Source organism: Astyanax mexicanus, chromosome 1 (genome assembly GCF_023375975.1).
Source record: "Astyanax mexicanus isolate ESR-SI-001 chromosome 1, AstMex3_surface, whole genome shotgun sequence".
In the NCBI taxonomy this organism is placed as follows: Eukaryota; Metazoa; Chordata; class Actinopteri; order Characiformes; family Acestrorhamphidae; genus Astyanax; species Astyanax mexicanus.
In genome coordinates, this window is record NC_064408.1 from 122,823,469 (window position 1) to 122,831,499 (window position 8,031).

Sequence of the window (8,031 nt, forward strand, 5' to 3'; positions counted from 1 at the left end):
TCTGTGGGCAGCATACCCTGAGTAGTATCCTGTGAGCAGCGTTCTGTGGGCAGCATACCCTGGGTAGTATCCTTTGAGCAGCGTTCTGTGGGCAGCATACCTGGAGTAGTATCCTGTGAGCAGCGTCCTGTGGGCAGCACACCCTGAGTAGTATCCTGTGAGCAGCACCCTCTGGGTAGCGTCCTGTGAGCAGCATCCTGTGGGCACCATCCTGTGAGCAGCATCCTGTAAGCATCCTGTGGACAACATCCACTGTGTAGCATCCTGTGGGCAGCGTCCTGTGAGCAGCATCCACTGAGAAGCATCCTTTGAGCAGCATCCTGTGGGCAACATACTCTGGGTAGCATCCTGTGGGCAGCATGCTGAGAGCAGCATCCTGTGGGCAACATCCACTGATTAGCATCCTGTGGGAAACATCCTATTGGTGGCGTCCTCTTTGGGAGCATCCTGTGGGCACTATACTGCAATGTCCTGTAGGTAGCATGCTGTAAGCAAGAGGATGATGAACACTGTAAACTGTGCAGCAACTTTATTTTATCTACAGGGTAGATGAGCTGTAGGTAGGAGTGTGTAATAGAGTGGAGGACAGTGTTTAAAAACTCCAGCAGCACTGCTGCTCCTTAATGTTTAAATGCTCTAATGGATAATGGGGTTAGAAAGACGCTGTTTATCTTAATGCTGTGCTTTATCAGTGTATGATGACTCTCAAATTATTGAAAAGAGAGGTTTGAATCAGTTCTTTCGTCACTGTTCATCCATAACCCCTCCCTAATCAGGTAATCTGCAGGTGTGTAGTGCACACTAATCCTCCATGTCTACACGTGTTTTCACACTGTTTCACCAACACACACCTGAGTCCACCTCCCTGATTCTCCACCATTATCAACATGTCAACACTAGAGGTGGATAGGGGTCACCCCACTCCGCTGTGCAGAGCTGTGCGGTAGCAGTGAGGGTCTGGAGGGGGGGCTTCAGGGTAGTCTGGGAGGGTTTAGAGGGAGTAAAGGAGGAGCCCCCCCACTGCTCTGAACAATAGCATCTCTGAAAAGAGCTGGGAGGAGCGGAGAAATGCAAATGCCCCCAGTGCACAGTCCCGAGAGACACTCCAGAAGTGTTCGGACGGACTGAGGCAGGCAAGTGCAGCAAATTTATATTTTACTTATATATTTACTGCTTTTTCTCGGATGAAAGTTGGAGATTTGAGAGTTTGTGCTGAACCGTGCTTTAGTTTAACTGTGTATCTACATAGCAAACTCATAATTAGTTCACTTTATTGCACTTTTATCTGAATCTCAGTGCATGTTTGCTGGGTAGTCTGATTATATGTATTATAAGTTTAATGAAAGTTTGAAACTCTCATGAACTTAAACCTGCAGTTTTTTATGCTGTTTCATTTGTCTTTTATTTGTCGCTAACACTTCGTTAGTGAATAAATGAAGCTCCATTGTTGCATTTCTGGTGTTTTTTTTTTTGGTGGGATTGTGGTGTAACAGACTGATGCAGGCAAGTGCGTCAAATGTATATTTTACTTATATATTTTCTGCTTTTTCTGGGCTGAAAGTTGGAGATTTGGGAGTTTGTGCTAAACCGTGCCTTAGTTTAACTGTGTATCTACATAGCAAACTCTACATTAGTTTCACTTTATTGCAATTTTATCTGAATCTCAGTGCATGTTTGCATTGGGTAGTCTGATTATGTGTATTATAAGTTGCATGAAAGTCAAATTTATAACTTATATAGAATGGTGGTGTAAGGGACTGAGGCAGGCAAGTGCATCAAATGTATATCTTACTTATATATTTTCTGCTTTTTCTGGGCTGATAGTTGGATATTTGAGAGTTTGTGCTGAACCGTGCCTTAGTTTAACTGTGTATCTATCTAACAAACTTTAAATTAGTGTCAAATTGTTGCTTTTTATTGTGTACTTAAGTGCATGTGTGTAAAGTATGATTATGTGTATATAAGTTTCAAAAGTTTAAGTGAAACTAATGAACTTAAACCTGCAGTTTTTAGGTGTTTCACTGGTCTACTGTTAACTCTTCCTTAGTGGATGAATGAAGCTCCAGCATTGTGGTTTTGTTTTGGTGTATTTTCGGTGGGATTGTGGTGTAACGTCCGTCAGTCTGCAGGCTCAGACAGACAGCTGTTGCTTTATTTGCTGCAGTTAAGCCGTTCTTGGGAAAATGGGATTATGTAGAGCCCATTGATGCGCTGACTTTCATTCAGGATGAGCACAAAGCAGGCCGGGCTGGGGGAAGATATGTGTATCATGCAGGTGTCTGCACCATGCATATGACTATATCATGCATATGTGATATATGTGTGTATTGCACATTGATGCATGTGTCTATATAAGCCGTATTATCATTTTGTGCATGTAGATGCATGTGGCAATGCATTGCATCCATGTCTTGTTGATGCTTAATATGCACAAAATGCTGTACTGGGTATATTATGCATGTAACATATTGTACTATATTAGGCATATATCTATATTATGCATTGTGCAAGTGTTTGCATGTAATATATGGCACTATATAACGCATATATCTATATTATGCATTGTGGATGTGTTTGCATGCAATATACAGGACTATATTATGCATATATATTTTAATGCTTTGTGCATGTGTATGCATGTTATTTTTTTATAGGGATATATTATGCATATATCTATATTATGGATTCTGGATGTGTTTGCATGCAATTTACAGGAATATATTATGCATATTTTTTTAATGCTTTGTGCATGTGTATGCATGTTATTTTTTATAGGGATATATTATGCATATATCTATATTATTTGTTGTGCATTTGTTTACATGTAAGATATAGTATTATATTATGCATATATCTATATTATTTGTTGTGCATTTGTTTGCATGTACGATATAGTATTATATTATGCATATATCTATATTATGCATTGTGCATAAGTTTGCATGAGCCTAAATCATGCATTATTCTATATCATGCATACGTTGATTTTATGCATGTGACTATGTATTGCATTGGACTCGTATTTTGTGTGTCTTGCTATGCATGCACTTGCATGTGCCAATATCATGCATTTGAATGTAAAATGCATATGTTGATTGTATGCATGCCTATGCATGTGACTACACCACTATTATACATATATGCTATGCATGCCTGTGCATGTTCTAAACTCATGCATAGCACTGTATTGTGCCTATGTCAGTGTTATGCATGTCTATGCATGTGCCTACACTAAGTACTATATACTATAAAACATTTGTGCAATGCATTTGTGTCCATGTGTTTATATCATACATATATACGGTGTGCATAAGATGCACATGTTTATTTTATGCATATATTCCTTTTATGCATGCATGTTTATTCACATGCCTATGTGATGCATAATATGCATACCATGCTATGCTAACTTCTATATGTGATTCTATACCATGCATATGTTGATTTTATGCATTTGCATGCATGAATGTGCCTATACTTTTCATTAAACTGTATAATTACATACATATGGCTATATATCTTATGCATGTGCTTTTATTGAATGTCTGTATCATGCAAACAGATGTTTAATGCATGTTTGCATGTACCTACAGTATATCAATCATGCATTGGAATATATTATGGATATGTTTGTAGTATGTGCTATATATATTCTGCTTTGGCAAAAAAAATAAGAGAGCACTATAGTTTCTGAATCAGTTTCTCTGATTTTGCTATTTATAGGTTTGAGTAAAATGAACAGAGATTTCAGATCTCAAATAATGCAAAGAAAACAAGTTCATAATTATAAAGTTTTAAGAGATCAGAAATCAATATTTGGTGGAATAACCCAGGTTTTTAATCACAGTTTTCATGCATCTTGGCATCATGTTCTCCTCCACCAGTCTTACACACTGCTTTTGGATAAATTTATGCTGCTTTACTCCTGGTGCAAAAATTCAAGCAGTTCAGTTTGGTGGTTTGATGGTTTGTGATCATCCATCTTCCTCTTGATTATATTCCAGAGGTTTTTTAATTTGGTAAAATCAAAGAAACTCATCATTTTTAAGTGGAAGTTCTGTTTTTTTAGCTAAAGACTCATTAGCATTAGCATTAGCCGGTTCCCCCTGCCGGTCTAGACCTGCTCTCTGTATTCTTATCTCATTACTACCTGCTCTGATGCCTCCCCTACTTTTATTTAGCGCCGCTCTTTTATTCGGCTGAAAAGAGTTCCTCGAACAATTGCCCCATTCTGCCCCATTCCTCTGCCCCGCGACCCCCCACCGCTCCACTGTCCCCACTTTCCACTTCATTAAGCTTCTAGAGCTGAAACTGGAGGGAAAACGCTGGGCTGAGTCTGACGCAGGGCTGGAAACAGGGCAGGCTGGGCTAATTTTACCCTGATTTTAAACTGAAGCGTGAAGAAAGATTCTTCAGAGAAAGATCCTTTAATTCAGAGAACAATGAAAAACGCAACACAATAAATACTCCAGTTCGGCCTGTTTGGTGTGTAAAGTTAGTATTTTTCAGTTTTAAGCTAAAGCTATGAGGCTAATAAAGCTAAAAATGTGGGAATTCTGGGCTAATAGCAACGGGCAATATTCGATATTGCCAGAGGTGGAAAGTAACTAATTACATTTACTCACATTACTGTAATTAAGTAGATTTTATGAGTAATTTGTCATTTTTAAAGTAGTTTTGAATTAGGTCATTTTACTTTTACCTAAGTTTATTTTGACACGAGTAATTTACTTTGCTACTTTGGAAAACTCCACGCTACTGAGTAAAAAAACAAACAAATTGTTTGAATTAAAAAAAAATTTAGTTTTGTTCTCTTTGAAGCCTTTTCTGAGCACACGCCACAAACAGAGTCACTTGAGGTATGCTAAAGCCAGCTTCACTTTAGAATAAGGTTCTGTGGACTGATAAAACTAAAATTTCAGAGTTATTTGGAGAATGATTTATGCCTGGTGAAAAAAGAACACAGCATTCCAACACAAACACTTTACTGCTTCCCACAGTAAAATTAGTGCCAGTTCCATCAGTGCAGGTACCGGGAATCTTGTTAAAGTTGAGGGTCTCATGGATTCCAGTCAATATCAGCAGATTCTTCAGAACAATGTTTAAGAATCAGTGAGAAAGTTGAAGTTTGAAGCGCTGGGGCTGGATCCTTCAACAAGACAACGACCCTAAACTCTACTAAACACTAATCACTGCTCTAACTCTACTAAAGCACTAAAGCATTCATGCTTTAGAGGAACAAGTACAACGTTCTGGAATGATCATCTCAGATCATCTCAGTCCTCAATCCCAGAACTGAATATTATTGAAATATAATATTATATGTGGTGTGATTTAAAGCAGCTGTTCATGATCAGAAACCTGAATCAAACCTGACTGAACTGGAGATGATTTATAAAGAAGAATGATCCAAAATACCTTCAACCAGAAGCCAGACTCTAATTGGAAGCTACAGGAAGAGTTTAGAAGCTGTTATTTTTCTGGAAAAGGATGATCTACTAAATATTAATGTTTTTTATTTTGTTGTGATGCTTAAATTTATTTTATGCACCTGCCTAATTTAGTTTAAAGAATTCTTAATGCACACTTTCTGTAAATCCTATAAACTTCATTTCACTTCTCAGATATCACAATCTGCTATATGATATATTTAACTGAAATAGCTGATCTGAACAACCAATGATTTATAAAGAAAAATCATAAAAATGATCAGGGGTGCACAAACCTTTTCACACCACTGTATTACATTAACAGTAATATCAGTATATCAGTGCAGCTGGAAGGTCAGTGAGTGTTTTTGTTGAATCAAGAGATACATATGATGTTTTTGGTAAATCAGTCATTCCGTGACCAAATGTTGTGCTGTAGTCAGAGATCCAGAACCGAGATATCAGCTCTACATCCTAATCCTGACCAACCATGACTGTGTTTAGTAAACCTCCTGCTCAGATCCTCAGTCCTAACGAAAACCAGCAGCTTCTCAACAGAAACACAGTACTGTCAGTTATTGGCCTGTATAGCAATAAATATCTATAACACAATACATATCTATAATACAATAAATATATATCTATATTACAGGCTCTTTAATATAATGGGCCCTATGTTACAGTCTATTTTGACTCCTTCCACCTGCATCGTTTAAATAGCAACAATGCTTCTGAATCTACAGGGGTTGGAGAATGAAACTGAAACGCCTGGTTTTAGAGCACAATCATTTATTGTGGTGACGGACAGTTCTGGTGGAAACAGGAGAGTTGAGGTGCACATTGAATTCTGTGGTTTTATGTTTTTTTGGATACAATCCGGGTTAGCACCCGAACATCCCTTTCAGACAGCTTCCTCTTACAGCATCCACAGTTAATCCTGTTGGATGTGGTTGGTTCTTCTTGGTGGTACGCTGACATTACCCTGGATACCGTGGCTCTTGATACATCACAAAGACTTGCTGTCTTGGTCACAGATGCTCCAGCAAGACGTGCACCAACAATTTGTCCTCTTTTGAACTCTGGTATATCCCCCATAATGTTGTGTGCATTGCAATATTTAGAGCAGAACTGTGCTCTTACCCTGCTAATTGAACCTTCACACTCTTACTGCTCTTACTGGTGCAATAATGTGCAATTAATGAAGATTGGACACCAGGCTGCTCCAGTTTAGCCATGATGAAACCTCCCACACTAAAATGAGACAGGTGTTTCAGTTTCATTGTCCAACCCCTGTATGTATGTACACTGATGGGAGTGGTGGTCTGGAAATGAGGTGTGTTCAGGTCATTTTTTGGTGTATTGCTATATATCTAAATATAACAGAAAACACAGGTGCTCCACTGACTGAATACAACCTAGACAGACGTCAACAGTCAGACGTTCATTGCTATCTTGGCAGTGAATTGTCAACACAGGTGCATGATCCATTGGACACGTCCAGGTAACTGCACCTTGCCCTTTATTTGACGACCAAAACACACCCATGATTAATTAAGAGAACTAGTTCATTCCTTTTGTGCTTTTCAAGCTACGTAAGATGTACTTTTCGTAACCATTGTTACGATAGCAAAGACACCCTAACACACCTTAAATCAAGCTGTTAGGTGCTGCTGCGATTGATGGCTCAACAATAGATCACTAAAATCGGGGCTCTAATGTGTCTAATCATCAGACCACACCTGTAGTCGTTTATATACAGTATTTTTTCACACTATAAGGAGCACTGGATTATAAGGCGCATTATGCAACACTAGTAAGGAACACTGTGTCACCATGTTTTCCTTCTGATTCAGCAAATCCTGTAAAGCTAGGCTAAGCTAAGTAAACAAAACTGTAATTCTTAATTCTCCTAAAACTGTTTATTTGGGTGAGTAAAGCGCTTACAGTAAGCTTAGATTTTCAGATGTTCACTAAGGCTGGGTGCAGCTAGCTGTGGTTAGCGGCTAATGACACCTGACAGAGCTACACTGAGGAACATTGAGTGTTCCGGTATGCCAGGATGATATTAGCTAGCGGTTTGTCCCATGTAGCTTGTTTTAACACAGCGAACACTTAGACTATGGTCCGATATACCCACCTCTGAATAATGAAAGAGCTAGCGCTTAGCACTGTGGTTAGCGGCTACTGCTAATTAGCGGACACTGCTCCAACAGTGCTAGCCAGGGTTAGCAGCAGGCTACAGGCCAATAATACTCACCTCGATTGGAGAAAGAGCTAGCGCTTAGCGCTGTGGTTAGCGGCTAATGCTAATGCTAATGCTGCTCCAGTCTGGGTGCTGGAGAACTAAACTGAAACTCCTGTATAACTCTGTACTTCAGCAGAGTGACTTTACTGCTCCTTAATACCTGACTGATAGAATTCATACATAAGGAGCACCGGATTATAAGAAGCTCTGATGATTTTTGGGAAAATTAAAAAGGATTTTATAGGATTTAAAGTTGCTTTAGCTTAGATTGTTCTGATCTATGCCAGACTATAAAATATAAAAATCATGCCTGTGGTTTCTTATAGCTTCTGAACCTCAGGCTGTAGAGTTCTAAGC